The following is an 18,229-nucleotide window of genomic DNA, read 5'->3' on the forward strand; positions in this document are numbered from 1 at the left end:
ACATAGGCACCTTCTACCCAATGTGTCCTCATATTCCAGACTTTCAAAAGGCGAGCAGGCGCCAGCAGCGTAAACCATATTATTTTGTCCAGTCTAGGCAGAGAAAATATTTTTATCATTTAGGAAAGTTTCATATCAGTGGAAGGAAATGCTTATCAGCCAATTTCCGCGCAAGGCAAGGGCCAAGCTTGCAAGCCGACCTTTCTAAGCTGACAGACCTGAGATTGCTATGTTAATTGTTTCATCTTTATCTCTCCCAGGGGCCAAGAGGATGGATGGATTTGAACAAGATAAGGAGCCAGGGAAGAAAATGAAAGCATAAGCTGTAAAAGAAGAGTGAAAACCATTCCACCCTTCTAAGAAAAAGAAGGAAGAAATTTTAGTGACCTTAGATCCGATAAATATTTATGACATGCTTATGACACCAAAAAGCATGAAGTACAGTAAAGAAAAAATACATGGGACTACATCAAAACAAAAATTTTGTGCTCTTCAAACGACAGTTGGGAAAGCAAAAAGGCAAGCCACAGACTGGAAAAATATTTGCAAAACATATATCTGGGAGTTCCCATCATGGTGCAGTGGAAATGAATCTGACTAGGAACCACGAGGTTGTAGGTTCGATCCCTGGCCTTGCTCAGTGGGTTCAGGATCTGACGTTTCCGTGAGCTGTGGTGTAGGTCACAGACGTGGCTCGGATCCTGCACTGCTGTGGCCAGCAGCTGTAGCTCTGATTGGACCCCCTAGCCTGGGAACCTCCATATGCTGCAGGTGTGGCCTTAAAAAAACAAAAAAACAAAACAAAAAAAAATCACCATCATGTCTTCCATAGGCCCCTTGGAATGTCGAACTTAAAAAAAAAACAACAACCAAAACTAATCCTCACAACATTGTAAATCAACTATACTTCAATAAAACTTTAAAAAATAAAACAAGCCATAAAAAAGAACATAATGCCATTTATAGCAACATGGATGGAACTAGAGACTCTCATACTGAGTGAAATGTCAGAAAGACAAAGACAAATACCATAAGATATCACTTATAACTGAAATCTAATATCCAGCACAAATGAACATCTCCACAGAAAAGAAAATCATGGACTTGGAGAATAGACTTGTGGCCGCTGTGGGGGAGAGGGAGGGAGTGGGAGGGATCGGGAGCTCGGGGTTATCCTTTCCGACTTGGAATGGATTTACAAGGAGATTCTGCTGAGTAGCATTGAGAACCATGTCTATAGATACTTATATTGCAACAGAACAAAGGGTGGGGAAAAAAAAGTATACATGTAAGTGTATCTTGGCCCCCATGCTGTACAGTGGAAAAATAAATAAATAAATAAAACCCAAAAAAGACAAACACACACACAAACCTGACCCTCCCAAGTGCAGGCGAAGGTAAGGATGGGGATGGAGCCACAGGAACGCTCGCCCCCTGCTGGTAGGAATATGAAATGTTAACCATACACCCACCCTGTGGTCGATCCAGGGTTTCCACCTGTAGGTATTTACACGGAGACAGAGGAAAGCACGCAGCCCTGTAAAGACGTGTGTGCATGAAGGCACAGAGGAGCTTTCTGAAAAGCTGGGGGAGCCCCCGAGGCAGGACCAAGCCCTGAGGGTCCCGGGGCTCTCGGGACAGGTCTCCCGGCAGGCGCTGCTCTCCTGGCTGAAACCTCAGGCTTTAGGGCGGGCTCAGCGCAGCCAGCACCGCGTGGGGGTAGGAGAGGCTCAGCGTGGGGTGGACTCGCCAGGGCCACCCGGCCAGGTCTGGCTCCTGAGACCAGCATGTCCCACGTCCACAGCCCCAGCGAAGGCAGAGTGTGGGGAGGAGCAAGGGGGTAACCCCAGATGGCGGGGAGCTCCCTGAGGTCACTGTCTCCCCAGGATGGAGGGGCCTCACCCTACACCATCCCTCACCTCCACCTCGCCAAGGCTCCCGGCACCTTGGCTCTCTTTGCCCTCTGTGGCCTCTGGCTCCTGCAGGTGCAGCACCTCGGGGCTGTTGGCGAAGACGCGGGTGGGGTGCAGCGCGGCTACCTGCTTGGCCTGGGTGTGGATGATCTGGAGGAGCCAAAGGGGATGCCCGCTGCCGGAGGCCCTCGGACCTGCCCTTCCCGCGGCCCAGAATGCCTTTCCTCCACCCTCTTGGCAGATGCCCCTCCTCCCTGTCTCAACTCAGAAGTCTCCTCCTCCTCCTCCAGGAAGCCCTCCCTGCCCCCCTCCCACGCTGGTTCGACTCCCGCTTTGGGTGCTTCCAAACTTACCCCCACCCACTCTGGGTCTTTGTCCAGGACAGCAAAGAGCAGGGCCTTGGGGGATGTTTGTTGAATGAATGAAGGAAGGAGTGAATAGATGCCATGCTAATGAGTTGGGACCAGTCTAGCAGACACTGGGGGGCCAGAGAGGGGAGTGACATGACCAGGTGAGTGCTTTGGGATGAGCTCCCAGCTGCCCTGCAAGCCGGGGCCTCCCCACACAGGCGGGGTCTTCAGAGGGCTCCGTGGTCCTCCCTGGGGGCAGGGAACGAGGGGGAGCAGAATGATAGCCAGACTGGGGGTGGGGGGCTGCTGCCAACCTCACCTGCACCCAGGTGTTGAAGGCATGAAAGAGTGGGAAGGGGTCGCCCTGGTCACTGGGCACCAGACTGGGCACAGATCCTGGGGCAGAGATGAGCCAGCAGCCTCCTGGCTTCTCAGAAGCCTGGGCCTCTTTCACCCCACTGGAGCTTTCGGGGTCCCTGACGACTCCCCACTCCCTCGTCCCTTCCCACCCACCCCCACAGTTCTCTGTCTAGCCGGCAGCAAGGTGGTTCAGAGTGCAGTCTCCACAGCCAGACAGCAGGGTCAGATCCAGCCTGTGCTTTGTGTGTGACCTCAGTCTGCCCACCTGTAAAATGGCACAGTCACTGTTCCTGCCTTTTAAGGCCCAAAGTAGGCTTTTGTGTCACTGTGTATTTAAGCGCTGGCTGTTCTTATTAATAACAAGAGCTGTCTGTCCTGGTCTGTTTACAAAACTCTCCGCCCCCAGCAGCCCCTGCCATCCTTCCTGGCTTTATTTTTCTTCCCAGCACCCACTAAGCCCTGGCGGAATCCCTGTTTGGTTATGTGTTCCTGTGTCTGTCTCCCCCACCCTAACATGAGCCCGGGACCATGTCTGTTTCCTGCGGGTCCCCGAGCCTAAGCGTGGGCTGCTGCGAGGCTGAGCGGATGCCTCCGTGTGTTGCGGGACTGGGCCCCAGGGTCTCTGCCAGGGTGTGTCCCGGGGTGGTGTGTGGTTTGGTGTGGGGTTCTTGTCCAGATGTAGCCAAGTGAGAGTCTGTCTGGGGGTGTGGCTGGGTTATTAGTTCATGCTGCAGCATGTGTGTGTGTGTGAGATTATTGTGTAAGCTAATGTTGCAGTGTGTGTATGGTATTGTGTTAGCCAATGTAGTGTGTGTGTGTGTGTGTGTGTGTGTGTGAGAGAGACAGACAGACAGACAGACAGAGACAGAGAGCACAGGAGCATAAGGGTTGGGCTCCCAGCCTAGGAACCACCACCCGTGTCTCCAGCCTTCCCCAAGTCTGGGCAACAAAGACTCTTTGTTCTCAGTGGCAGAAGTGGGGGCGTCTCCTAGCAAGTTCTCAGCCCTCAGCCTGGTCAACAAAACAGCCCCTGAGCCTCGGCGATGTGCCTGGCCACCTGGTGGGTGTGCTGGGGACAGCAGCGGGCACTGGACCCAGGGCAACCACGGTATTGCTGGAAGATCATTTGGGGAGAGGAGGGGGAAAATCATGCCTCTGACAGGTCTAAAGGCGAACATGTGATAAAGATTCGACGTTACACTCATGACGTGTTACAACCACTGCACAGGGGAATTAAAGAACAGGCATTTATAGAGCAGAAAAATGAAAACAAAAGTACAAATAGAGACAAATGTTTGAGGAGAGTCTTATGGTCAGAATGTTTGTGCTGCTCCCCAAAATCCGATGTCGAAATTCTGAACCCTAAAGATGATGCTATTAGGAGGTGGGGTCTTTGGGTGGTGCTTAGGTCATGAGGATGGAGCCCTTGCGAATAGGATTAGCACCCTTATAAAAGAGGCTCCAGGAGTTCCCCCTGTGGCTCGGCAGTAATGAACCTGACTAGGATCCATAAGGATGCAGGTTTGATCCCTCGCCTTGCTCCGTAGGTTAAGGATCCGGTGTTGCCGTGAGCCGTGGCGTGGGTCGCAGATGCAGCTCAGATCCCGTGTGGCTGTGGCTGTGGCGTAGGTCAGCAGATACGGCTCCAATTTCACCCCTAGCCTGGGAACCTCCATATGCCGCGGGGGTGCCCCCACTCCCCAAAAGATGTCCAGAGACATCACCTTCCACCAGGTGAGGACGCAGGGGGAAGGTGCCAGCTAGGAATCAGGAAGAGGGCCCTCACCGTGCATCCAGGCTGGCACCTTGACCTCCCCAGCCTCCAGAGCTGTGAGCAATCCATGGCTGCTGCTCATAAGCTACAAGTTGTAGTATTTTGTCACAGCAGCCCACGCAGACTAAGGGAGAGGGGGTTTTTCCTCCACCAGAAAGAACTCACTTGCATGTCTGCCCAGAAGGATTTTCCCTGCCCTCATTTCTTTACAATGTATGGAGTTGTAAAACCAAGCCAGATCAGAATCAGATAACTGAATGATTTGTTACAGATTGAATCAGGCCCCGCCTCAAATTCATGCGCAGTCCTAATGGCCAGAACCTCAGACTGGGGCCATCTTTGGAAATGGGGTCGCTCCAGATGTAATTAGTTCACATGAGGTCATCCTGGCAGAGGGTGGGTTCTAATCTAAACTGACTGGGTCCTTTAAAAATGAAGACATTTTGGAGTTTTCTGGTGGCCTCGTGCTTAAGGATCCGGCATTGTCACTGCTGTGGTTCAGGTCGCTGCTGTGGCTTGGGTTCGATCTCTGGCCAGGGAATTTCTGTATGCTGTGGGCGTGGTCAAAAGGAGGGGTCTGGACCTAGACTTGCACACCAGGAGGGAGAAGGTAGCGATCCTGGGTGATGCTTTGATAACCCAAGGGACACCAAAGATTGCCAGCAAAACACTGGAAGGGTGCAACAACTTCTCACAGCCATTAGAGGATCTTCTGGCCTCTAGAACTGGGAGATAAATTTCTGGGGTTTAAGCCACTCAACCTGTGGCACCTTTTTTTTTTCTTTTTCCTTTTTAAATCCCTATTTATTTATTTATGTCTTTTTGCCATTTCCTGGGCTGCTCCCGCGGCATATGGAGGTTCCCAGGCTGAATCAGAGCTGTAGCCACCGGCCTACTCCAGAGCCACAGCAACAAGGGATCCGCGCCGCGTCTGCAACCTACACCACAGCTCATGGCAACCCCGGGTCCTTAACCCACTGAGCAAGGGCAGGGATCAAACCCGAAACCTCATGGTTCCTAGTCGGATTCATTAACCACTGAGCCATGACGGGAACTCCCTGCGGCACTTGGTGATGACACAAAGGAATACAGATGTAATGTGGAGAAGGCATCATTTATGAAACAAAATTTCCCCTAAAACGTGCTGGAGCTGATTCCTGGAGGATGAACAGGATCAGGCAGCAGGAGAGGGTGGGAACAGCACATGCAAAGGCCCAGAGGCAGGTGACTGGGTGAGGTCTGTGATTTCACGTAGCTAGGGCACTGAGAGGGGTCAGAAGAGAACCAGGAACCAGGCAAGGGCAGAGTAGCTAAGGCTTGGCTTTTTGTTTTGAGGACCCAGGAAGCCTGAAAAAGATCTCTATTTGTGGGACACGGACTAGTCCAGCTTTGCCTTAAGTATTCTACATTATAGGCTCATTCTGTCCTCCCAAGACCACAGAGATCAGAGGTCACACTGCCACCAACGGAGGTGGAGTGGCACTTCAGCCTTGTCTGCCACATTCCCTGAGATATCTGGTCGCAGCAGGTGAGGCCCAGAGGGGCAAACACAGAGCTGTGGCTGGAAAACCTTGGGCAGAGCTAATTTTTACTAAGCTGCTCCTCTTGTTTTTCCTTGGGCGTGAACTCACTGAACGCTCCCGTCACCCCCTCAGGGGAAGGAAGCCCTATTTCATGTTGCTTCAAATCTCTTTTCCTCTCTAGCCAAAGGACTCCTTTGAGGGCAGAGGCTCTTGTCTATTTTTTGTTGCTGTTATCTTCGGAACGTAGGGCTTGCAAGTAGGTACCCCACACATATTTGTTAAATCGGTAAGTATTCCCGGAAGGCGATTACGCCCATCCTCCAGACGAGGAAACTGAGGCTCGGAGACAGGCATCGGTAGCATAAAGACCTTAACTCAGCTGCCAGCTGCCAGGACGTTCCACGAACCCCTCGCCGCGGGGAGGGCTGGAAGACACTAAAAGGGGAGATCGCAATGCTGATCAGGGGGCGCCCGAGTACCGAAGACAGACTTTAACAAGGTAGCCGGACCCTGGAGCGCTCACTGGAAAACTTAGCTTCAGGGGCCTCCCCTCCGTACCCCGAACTCTTTCAGATTCTGCCCTCTGGCCCTCCCCAGCCTCCCCCAACCGGCCGGCCAGTCTTCACTTGCAATTCCATTTCCCGCCAGTAGCGGTTGGCCCTGAACCCCCGCCCCATGAGGCTATACCATTCCGCCCCGGAGGGGGGGATCCGGGAGGGGACGCGCAGAAGCGTCTCCCGGGGACTTCCTCTGTCGGGATGCTCTGTAGCCTCACAGGGGGAGAGGAGGGAGAGTTGCATGGGGGGCTCAGGGTGGCGGCCGCAGGAACCCCCTCGTCCCAGCGGTGGGGCCTGTCTCCCCTCCTCCGCCCTCCCCCGGCGTTGGTTCGCGCCGTGGAGCACCGACTAGCAGGCCTCTGTGCGCATGCTCCGCCCGGGGGGCGCAGACCTCGCCCGTCCTTTCCGGATTTCGGCTCGGCGTCCGCTCTGCTGCGGGTGCTAAGGTCCTAAGTCATGGGTGTCGCCGTTCGAGTCATCTATTGGTGAGCACGAGGGCCAGAAATCCTCTCTCCGACCCCCACTCGGGCCCCGTCCTCCGTCCCGGCTGAGCTGGGCGCTGGGGGCATCGGGGGCAGGACACATGGGGATCCGTCCAAGAGAAAAGGGATTCCGGCGTGGGCGAGGTGGGCGCGGGCGGGAAGTGGGGCGTCGATCCCCATTCCGACCCAATTGGTGACATTCTAGATGGACATCTCGGGTCGTAAAAGGTAGTACTGAGACACATGTATCCGCTTTATACCCCACTCCGACCCCCGATTCCGGGACTCGATTTGGGCAGCCTGTGGGGGTCGGTTTGTAATGGGAAAGGAGCCTCCATCAGCGCTTCCGTTTCCCCTCCCTCAGTACCGCGAACAGCCGTGGGGTGGGGCCGGCTAGAATCGAGAAGGTTCGAGTTCGGGCTTGTGTTTGGAAAGGACTTAAGTGCATACAGCGGATGCCATTCGCTACTAATCTCCTTTGCTGGCCTCACTTTCCCCTTCTGTGGACGGAGAGCGAGAGAATGATCTTAATAGTTACCTCGGAGGGGGGTGCTCTGAGTCGGAGCCAACTAAATACGCTTTGTGGTTCTGGCATCTGTGGCTGTGCAGGTATGCACAGGCGTGGTGGCATGTGGTGGCTCCCAGAAACCCCTTGGGTGGGGCATTCTAGCTCCGTTTTACAGATGGGAAAACAAGCCTGGGAGTGAAGCCTGGGGGGGGAGGGGCGGTGGGGGCAGAATCAGTAGCTTGTGGCCCAGACTGCACATCACAGGGGTAACCCGGATGTGGTCCCTGGCTGCCATGTCTGCAAAATGTCCCCTGGAGGCACAGCCTGGGTTTTTGAAAGACTCAGATCTGTGAGGAATGTCAAGCAGAGGGTGGAATGACATTTTGAGCAACCCTCCCCCGACGCCGGGCCTGTGCCCAAGACTCCAGTCCCGAAATAGCCAGCCATAGCCGGCTCTCAGGGTCGGGGAGGCGCTTCGATTTCATCCTGAGGTCTTGGGGGTCTTGGGAGTGCAGGGATAATGGTTTCCCTTAGATTCTTCCAGGAGCTGTGGGTGGAGATGCTATTTCAGCAGGACTTGTCCTAATCCACTTCTCTGTGTTGCCTTCCTCTCTTCTCTGGCTCATGCTTGTGTTCTCTCCTTGTTGCCTATGTGCCTGCGCTCCCCCCACCCCCACCCCCATCTTTTGTCTCCCTTGTGGCTTCCTCGTTCCTGTGGCCCTGCCTCCCCATCTGTGTGCTGCTCCCGAACACTCGGTGTGTCTTTCCTCTCTCGATGGTGTCTGGCCTTCCTTGGTTTTGTCATCTGTGTTCCTCTTCATCTTTTCCTGTCTCCCTGCCCCCTAATTTCCCTCCTTCTCTGCTCCTGCCTGCCCTTCCCCTCCTCTTCCCGGGTCACCGCACTCTTCCTCTCCTGGGACCCACTCTCTTGGACACTCTCCCACCAGTGGCGCTTGAGGCTACAAGTCCAAGGTAAGCAGAGTGGTCCCAAGAGGGATCCCTGGCAGGTGGTGGGGGGAGGGACTGGCTAGTGTGGCTTCTGTTGACCCCTCTTGTGACTTCCCACCCCCTTTTTCAGTATCTTCAACTCAAGAAGAAGTTAGAAGATGAGTTCCCTGGACGCCTGGACATCGTGAGTTTTGGGGATGGGGAAGGACTCAAATGTGGGTCCTGGCCGTCCCTTGGCTCTGGTTGGCAGTGGGGGTGGTTTGGGTCAGCCCCACCCTTCACCCGTGTTCTCCATTCCCTGGGAGGGGGCGGGTGTGCCCAAGAGGGCCCCTCAGCCCCTTCAACACCCTTCCTTGCCTTTCCCCAGTGTGGCGAGGGGACTCCCCAGGTCACCGGGTTCTTCGAAGTATTGGTAGCAGGGAAGTTGGTTCACTCCAAGAAGGTATGTTTGTCTGTCCTGCCTCATTTTGAGCTAGTGGGGGCTTGGGGCTGGGATTTGTGTCTTGGAACCAGCTCACTCCTTCCCTTTTCCCCTCTTCCTCCCTTCCTTCCCCCCTTCCTCCCCACCTCCAGGGAGGTGATGGCTACGTGGATACGGAGAGCAAGTTTCTGAAGCTGGTGGCTGCCATCAAAGCCGCTTTGGCTCAGGGCTAATGTGCCCTGAAGACAGAGGTGAGGGGGCCCAGGTCCTAGACACCAGAGTTATCTCCTGGTTCTGGTGTACTCCAAACCTAAGTTTCCACCCCAGTACATTCTGGAAGAAGTAGCAATTTCTACTTTATTGTTTGGTGCATAGAACTGCTTTTTAGCACCTTCTGAGCCTGATTTCTAATTTTCAAGCCAATACATTCTAGAAGAGCCGCAGACTCAACATATTCTGGAACTGGGCCCTGGTTATCAGCCTTGTCCATAACCAAGCTCTGGCTGCTGGTGCTCCAGAGCCTAGAAGCACTTTCCTCCCTCTGCCCCGCAAGCTTGAGTGCCGGTTCCCACTGCTCTGTGTGCTGGAACTGAGTGGCTGGTCCCAGGATAGAGTAGGCCCAAGTACCCGCTCCCAGCATCCTTCACACCAGAAACCTACTTCTCAGACACTTTGTTTATTTATTTATCTTTGCTTTTCAGGGCCGCACCTGCAGCATATGGGGGTTCCCAGGATAGGGGTCTCATAGGAGCTACAGCTGCTGGCCTACACCACAGCCACAGCAACGCCAGATCTGAGCTGCATCTGTGACTTACACCACAGATTACAGCAACGCCGGATCCTTAACCCACTGAGTAAGGCCAGGGATTGAACTCGCAACCTTGTGGTTCCTAGTTGGATTTGCTTCTGCTGTGCCATGACGGGAACTCCTCTCAGATGCTTTATTTTTTATTTTTATTTTTATTTTTTGTCTTTTTGCTATTTCTTGGGCCACTCCCGCGACATATGGAGTTTCCCAGGCTAAGGGTCTAATCGGAGCTGTAGCCACCAGCCTATGCCAGAGCCACAGCAACGCGGGATCCGAGCCGCGTCTGCAACCTACACCACAGCTCACAGCAACGCCGGATCGTTAACCCACTGAGCAAGGGCAGGGATCGAACCCGCAACCTCATGGTTCCTAGTCGGATTCGTTAACCACTGCGCCACGACGGGAACTCCCAGATGCTTTAAACTCAAGTTCCATTTCTCATCATCCTCACTTGAGCAGAGTGAGGTTGCTTTCAATGTAAATTTGAACCTGCAAATTTGAATTAATACGTTACAGGAGTACAGATGACCTGTGTGCAGGTCTGAAATGCAGTGAGTCTACTGAGGTTAAAAAAAGGAAAATCAAGAATTGTGTAATTCCAAAAAAAAGGGGGGGGGAGGAGTTCCTATTGTGGCTGCAGCTCCTTTTTGACCCCTAGCCTGGGAACTTCCATATGCTGTGGGTGCTGCCCCCCCAAAAAAAGAATTGCATAATTCCAAAGCTTCCTGAACGTGATTGGCTGTGAGTAGGTTATTGCTGTGAGGAGGGTGGGGTGGGATGCCACCCTCATGGGATTTGAATTCTTAAAGAGAAATGAAGCACATCCCTTGCATAAACATGCTCTTTGCCCACTTCCAAGTTGTCAGAAACCTGAAAGGCTTAAATCAACATGAAGATTACTTGGATTCCAGAGACGTCCATTAAAGGATGATCTCATCCAAAATAAGCAAAAGAGGGATTTATATAAAAGTGACCGTGAAAGAGTGATTCTTGTTTGCGTGTCTTATGAGTGTAATTTCAGGAGTCCCGAGAAAACCTTCAGGGTTAGTGATTTGCTTGAATCAGGACTCACAGAACTCAGCAAGGCTCTTGTAACTCACGGTTACAGTGTACTACAGTAGCAGCTTAGAGACTAAAGTCAGTGAAGGATGCACTTCAGTCTGGTCTCTCTCCCTGCAGTTCAGCCCCTCTTCCCCACCTGTTCTTTTTGCACAGTCCAGTGACCTTGGCCCAGCTCCTCTCGGCAGACGCTTCATGACAGGAAGGACTGAAATGTCTTGTGGACGCCTGGTCCTTCCCTGATGTTCTCACGGCTGCTGGGCGGGGCAGAGGGGACACCCTTGGTCTTTGCCTGTGTGTGTGGGAGTGTGTGTGTGTCCCCCAGGAATCTTAACTTTGCACACTGGCTCCATTCCTTCCTTCCTCCCCCCCCACCCCTGTCTCCCTGCATTCCCCCATGCCTCCCTTCCCCTCTTGGGTGTTTGGCGTGATCCTGCTCCAGGCTTTCTTTTCAAGGAGGAGCCGAGGGAAGGATCAGGATGAGTGAATCTCAGATTTCAGCAGCGATTGCACAATTCAATAAATGCTGATGAGGTTAAGAAAACATGACTGTGTCTGCATGTGTCTGTTTTACCTCTGGAACTTCCCCTGGCCTCCTGTCCAGGAAGTTAGTGACCTGCTAAGTAGGTAGCTGTAACTAACTGAGGGGTGAGCTGCTAGTTGGTCCCCCAGGCACAGGTGAGGGTGGTCTCTGGACACCACCTGGAGCTCCCTGTAACCATCATTGGCATAGTCCTGTGTGAAGTGGGTACCTGGTTCTCATGTTTAGGAGAATTGATGCTCATTGTAAGAAAGGTGCTAGGTGGTGTGGTTGAACCTTCATATCACACCCTGCCTATCTGCTGTGCCCCTCTGCCCTCACACCAGAGGTGAGCTGTACCTCCTCACCTCTTAAACGCTGGGTTTGGTCATGACTTGATTTGACCAATGGAATGAGGCATAAGTAACTGCGTCAGGTCTGAGCCTGGCCTCAGGAGTCCTTGTGTTCCTTCAGTATGAGGACATTGGGAAGTGCTTGGAAGTCTCACAGGCCAATTTAATATTTGATGGGGCAAGACTAAAACCATGGGAGTCTGGTCACTCCTGTTTTTTTTTTTTTTTTTCTTTTTTAGTCTTTTTAGGGCTTCTCTCATGGCATATGGAAGTTCCCAGGCTAGGGGTCCAGTCAACTCAGAGCTGCAGCCACAGGCCTGCGCCAGAGCCACAGCAATGCAGGATCCAAGCTAAGTCTGTGACCACAGCTCATGGCAACACCAGATCTTAAACCCTGTGACCTCATGGATGCTAGTTGGGTTCATTAACTGCTGAGCCACAACAGAATCTCCAGATGACTTCTGCCTTTCTGTGCTAACTGTAGTCAATGTATTTTCTTAAAAACAGTTTTGACATTTCTTCATCCCGGCAGATTCTGGATGGTGTGGGTATGAAATGGTGAATCAGTGAAGTTTAAAAAAAATTTTTTTAAAAAAAATTTTTATGGCCACACCCACCACGTGGAAGTTTCCAGTCCAGGGATCAAATCCAAGCCGCAGCCTATACCACAGCTGTGGCAATGCCGGATCCTTAACCCGCTTTACATCCATTGTGTATCATATGGCTGGCTAATGGCTATCCTGGACAGTGCAGATGGAAACAGATGGAGACTCAATCCACGTGGTTGGGAAAGAGCATAAAGAAATGCGCTACATCTTAAAGACCGGAAGTGACGCACATCACCTTTAGTCCCAGCCCATTGGCCAGAACTGTCACATGGCTCTACCTACCTGTAGACTTCCTGAGGACTGTGGGCCTGAAAGGGAGAGCCAGAAAAATGGTGAACACTAGAAATATCCACCACGGTCTTTTTAATTTTACTTTACACATGAAGGAGAAAGAGAAAATGCCACAATCCTATTTTGACTTAGCAGTTCACACCTTCAAGAAAAAGAATTCAGGAGTTCCCGTCGTGGCGCAGTGGTTAACGAATCCGACTAGGAACCATGAGGTTGCGGGTTCGGTCCCTGCCCTTGCTCAGGGGGTTAACAATCCGGCGTTGCCGTGAGCTGTGGTGTAGGTTGCAGACGCGGCTCGGATCCCGCGTTGCTGTGGCTCTGGCGTAGGCCGGTGGCTACAGCTCCGATTCAACCCCTAGCCTGGGAACCTCCATATGCCGCGGGAGCGGCCCAAGAAATAGAAACAACAACAAAAAAGACAAAAAGGCAAAAAAAAAAGAAAGAAAAAGAATTCAGTAAGAGCGCCAGAAAAAGAATTCAGTAAGAGCGGCGCTCTTACTGAACAGGGAGACACAGCGAAGCCTTCCGACAGCGACACTATGTGGCTAATTGAAAGAACTGCATCTGCTCAGATCGCCTGGGATCAGTAGTCTATTCGGGACCATAGAATCACTTCCGGTCATTGAGATTTAGTATAGACAAGTGAATCACCATCTCAGGTGTGGTGGCATAACTCTTTTCAAAGAAGTAAGGAAGAGAGAAAAAAATACATATTTTGTTTTTTCAAATCCTTTCTCTGGACCCTTTCCATTTATTCTCTAACTGCACCCAGCTTCACGTCTTGTTGGCTGTGGGACCTCAGACAAGTGACCTCCCCTCTCTGGCTGAAGATTTAGTGGAAAGAGGAAGCAAGAGAAGTGAGAGTGAGGCATCAAGGGAACCCCAGGCTGGGACTGGGCAGGACTAGGATCATGTGCAAAATGATAGATTTTGCCTTCTGTGCTTCCTTCCCGTCTTAACTTTTTTTGTGTGTGTGTCTTTTCTAGTGCCGCTCCCGCGGCATATGGAGGTTCCCAGGCTAGGGGTCGAATCGGAGCTGTAGCCACCGGGCTACAGCACAGACACAGCAACTCAAGATCCGAGCCACGTCTGCAACCTACACCACAGCTCATGGCAACACCAGATCCTTAACCCACTAAGCAAGGCCAGGGATCGAACCTGCAACCTCATGGTTCCTAGTCAGATTCATTAACCACTGGGCCACGACGGGAACTCCCCGTCTTAACTTCCTAACTGCTTTCCCTCACTTCTCTCCATCCAGGGAAAAGACTGAGCCCTCCTCTCCCTTAGCCCAACCCCTCTGCAAGTTCCACTTTGCAGGGACTCATAACAGGTAGCACCTCCTACTTTAAAAAAAAAAAGTTTAAACTTCAACATTTGTTGTTAAGAAGTTGTGAGAGGTCATTCTACTGATTAAATGGGATGCTGCCCAATTAATGAATCATTGAATAAAGCCAAGTAGATCTTAAAAAAAAAGTTGAGCCTGGTTGTCAGCTCAACAACTTAATCCAGGTTTCATAATTTTTCTATCTTTTCATTCTTTCCTTTCTTTAGTTTGTTGGATTTTCAGCTGCTTGGTTTTTGCTTCATGGTGGCAAGATGGCTGTTGCAGCTCCGGGCATCACATCTATGTTCAAAGAAGGAGGAAGGCACCCTATCAGCACACTTTCTTGTTGTGCCTGTCCTCCTACCATTTTAAAAAATTGAGGGAAGATACACATAACATTTACCACTTGAACCATCTTAAAATGCACGATTGATTCAATGACATTTTGTATATTCCCAGTGTTATGCAAACATCACCACTTTCTAGTTCTAGAATATTTCTTCACTTCAAAAAGAAGCCCTGGGAGTTCCTGTCGTGGGGCAGCGGAAACAAATTCGACAAGGAACCATGAGGTTGAGGGTTCGATCCCTGGCCTTGCTCAGTGGGTTAAGGATCTGGCGTTGCTGTGAGTTCTGGTGTAGAAAAAAAAAAAGTCCTGAAGTTCCTATTGCGGCTCAGCAGTCATGAACCCAACCAGTATCCTCATCCTGGTTCAATTCCTGGCCTCACCCAGTGGGTTAAGGATCTGGTGTTGCCGTGAGCTCTGGTGTAGGTTGGAGATGTGGCTCAGATCCTGCATGGCTGTGGCGGTGGTTTCACTGCCAGCAGCTGCAGCTCTGATTTCGACCCCTAGCCTGGGAACTTCCATATGCCGTGGGTGTGGCTCTAAAAAGACAAAAAAAAAAAAAAAAGAAAGAAAGAAAGAAGAGAAATCCTGAACCCATTAGCAGTCAGGTCCCATTATCTTCTCCCTCCAGACACTGGTAACCATGAAGCCACTCTCAGTCTCTATAAAGACCTGCATCATTGTAAATCATTGTAAAAACATAATAAAAATAAGGATATTCCCTCCAGGCCTGGAGGCTGGGAATTAATTAGTCTGGGTGTGGCCTGAGCACAGACATTGTTTAAATCTCTCCCCAGGTGACTCCAGTGAGCAGCCAAGGTTAGAAACCACCTCATTTAGGAGTTCCTGTCGTGGCGCAGTGGTTAACGAATCCGACTAGGAACCATGAGGTTGCGGGTTCGGTCCCTGCCCTTGCTCAGGGGGTTAACGATCTGGCGTTGCCGTGACCTGTGGTGTAGGTTGCAGACGACGTGGCTGGGATCCCACGTTGCTGTGGCTCTGGCGTAGGCCGGTGGCTGCAGCTCTGATTCGACCCCTAGCCTGGGAACCTCCATATGCTGCGGGAGTGGCCAAGAAATTGCAAAAAAAAAAAGAAACACGTGGAGCAAATGCAATGTGCCCATCTTATTTGGGATCTCATTCAAACCAACGGGAAAAAGGCATGTTTGTGATAATCAGGGATTTTTTTTTTTTTTTTTTTTTAGGGCCTCCCTTGTGGCATATGGAGGTTTCCAGGCTAGGAATTGAATTGGAGCTGCAGCTGCCGGCCTGCACCACAGCCACAGCAACAGGGGATTTGAACCACAGCAGCTCACGGCAACACTGGATCCTTAACCCACTGAGCGAGGCCAGGGATCAAACCCACATCTTCATGGACGCTAGTCAGGTTCTTTACCACTGAACCATGATGGGAACTCCCAGCTGTTCTTCTTTCAAAGCACAAAGGTTCCGCCTTTGCTTTCCCTTCAGGGTAGCCCCCGAGTCTTTGGATGGAACCCTCGGAGAGCTTTGTATGTTTGGCGTGACAGGAGGTTCCAGGCTCACCTGGATTTTTCCTGCCTCAGATCTGGAGGCAGCCTTTATGCCAAAAAACTCATTACTCCCAGAGGGAAATGTTACTTAGAGATAAGCATCTGTGACTCCCAGAAATCTGGAGAGAACAGAATCTCCCGGCCCTCAGGCGTCAAGACACCCAACGCTGGAGTTCCCACTGGGACGAAACAGAATCAGCAACGTCTCTGGAGACCCGGGACGCAGGCTCGACACCTGGCTTGGCGCAATGGGTTAAAGGATCCGGCAACTGTAGCTTGGATCTGATCCCTGGCCCGGGAGCTCCATTTAAACAAAACAAAACAAAACAAAAGATGCTGAACCCAACTATGAGTGAGAGAGACTAATTCTAACTGGTCGGTGCCTCTGCCTCTGTGTCTCCCCTCTCTGCTCCTGTTTCTTTCTATGTCTATGCCGAATGGGGTCTGTTAGATAAGCAGGAAGAGCTTCTGTTATATCCCAGCAGACCCCAGGGCTGTCCACCCCGTTACATCTATTCCCCACCTCTGTCACATGTCACATGACCCCTTCCCTCCCTCCCATCTGATCTAATTCTCTCCCTGCTCTGCTGAGGCCGGCCTGGCCTAAGAGGATTGGAGCATTTGCTAAATGGGACCAGGATAGGGTCAGAGGACTGACTGTGGGGAGCCCCAGGGGCCAGGAGGGTGGGATAGAGGAAGAGGGAGATGGGGGGACAGAGGGACAGAGAGGAGATAGGGAGAAGCAGAGAGGGGGAAGGTATGCAAGGGGACATCCTCCTTGGCCGTGACGGCTCGCCGTATTGACATGGTCACTGGATGTATATTTAAAAAATAAAATATAAAGGAAGTGGGTGTAAGAGAGGGATGGAGGAAGCCAGCCACGGGAGAAAAACGGTCTGGCCTTTTAAGCAGTATGCGCCAGTCATTGTGCAAAGAACTAGGATTCCATCACTACCACACAAACCTCTTTTTTACATGTACACACCATTTATACATATTTATGATAATAAAAACCCTTTCTTTCTCTAAATGCACTTCTGCTTGTGGTGGTCTTTTTACAGGATGTAGAAATAAAGTCACGAGGCGTGGAAAGAAAAACATGTAATAGTCCCCTACAGCTCTTTATGCTCTTGCGTGCAAGACTTGGGTTCCTCAGTGTCCCCCTGTTTCTGCCCCTCCATCTCTCCCTCTCTGCCCCTCTCTATCTCCTCTTTGCCTCTTGTCTCTCTCCTTCTTTGCTCCTAATTCTCCCTGTGGTTTCTCTGTTTTCCTGTCTACATTCCTACTGGGGTCTCTCTGATAAGCATTGGGGGGGGGTTGTTATATCCTGACAGTTGTCTCTCCACCCCCAAGCCACAGCCTGTCACATGGACCTATAAATCCCTGCTAATTCTCGCTATATTTTGCTGAGGCCGGCCTGGTCTAAGAGGATTGGATCGGAGCATTTGCTAAATGGGAACAGGATGGGGCCAGAAAACTGGCTGTAGGGAGACCCAGGGGTCAGGATGGCAACAGTGGGGAGCAGAGAAAGTGGAGACAGGGGGGCCGTGTAGTTGGTAAAGGGTTACAGAGACCATGGACCCCAGATTCAGACATTGTAGATACCACTCCATCTATGAATGGATCTCTGATTTATGAGAAATTAACCAGCCTCTCCATCAGCTGACCATTGGTAATTCACAAGGAAAAACAGCAAAGAAATCCCTACCTCATGCCGTACATCCACAATCAATTCTAGATGTCATCAGACCTAAATGTGGGAGTTCAAATTGTAAAGATTTTTAGGGAAGGAAGCAATTATATTTATAATCCTGTGATAACGATAGATTTCTTAAACATGAATGAAAAAAGAAAAAGCATTAATTCCAGAGGGAAAAGAGCAATTCTTCCCTCTTCCCCTCAAACCCTTGAGTAATATTGAGCACAGTAGGCTGGGGACCTCAGGCTGACACCAAGGGCAAATCATTTATTTTTTATTTTTTATTTTTTTTGCTTTTTAGGGCTACACCCTCGGTATATGGCGGTTCCTAGGTTTGGGGTCGAATCAGAGCTGCAGCTGCCGGCCTACACCACAGCCATCACAACTTGGGGTCTGAGTCCTGTCTGCAACACACACCGCAGCTCCTGGCAAGACCGGATCGTTAACCCACTGAGCTGAGGCCAGGGGTTGAACCCATGTGCTCATGGATTCTAGTTGGGTTTGTTACCCCTGAGCCATGACGGGAACTCTACCACTTAAAATTTTTGAAGAAATAAAAAAATTCATTTTGTTTTACAGATGATGAGGGGCACTGAAACAGACAATACTTAAAAAAAGAAACTTTACTTATTACAAAAACACACATGGGAAAAATGTTTGCAACAATTATAATTACCGAAAGCATAGACAAATTTGAACAAATGAAGACAAATGAGTGAAAAAAGCATTCACAAGTATTGCCAATGTCTGATTGAAGCTTAACTTCTCCATCACTGGAAATATAATTATGAAAACAACAAAGGAGCCACTAAAACAGCAGATCAGCAAACATATAAAGTCTCAAGTCCTA

At 50.9% G+C, this 18,229-nt stretch overlaps 1 long non-coding RNA gene across 1 annotated transcript; it reads left to right on the plus strand.

Moving 5' to 3' along the window:
• Window positions 1–6,826: 6,826 nt before the first annotated feature.
• Window positions 6,827–11,249, plus strand: LOC125133633 (uncharacterized). Its single transcript, XR_007136484.1, has 6 exons — window positions 6,827–6,962; window positions 8,415–8,439; window positions 8,546–8,599; window positions 8,783–8,857; window positions 8,989–9,087; window positions 10,860–11,249. It is a non-coding gene; the product is annotated as an uncharacterized LOC125133633 (long non-coding RNA).
• Window positions 11,250–18,229: the final 6,980 nt, after the last annotated feature.

The sequence above is a fragment of the Phacochoerus africanus genome, chromosome 8, assembly GCF_016906955.1.
Source record: "Phacochoerus africanus isolate WHEZ1 chromosome 8, ROS_Pafr_v1, whole genome shotgun sequence".
Lineage (NCBI taxonomy): Eukaryota > Metazoa > Chordata > Mammalia > Artiodactyla > Suidae > Phacochoerus > Phacochoerus africanus.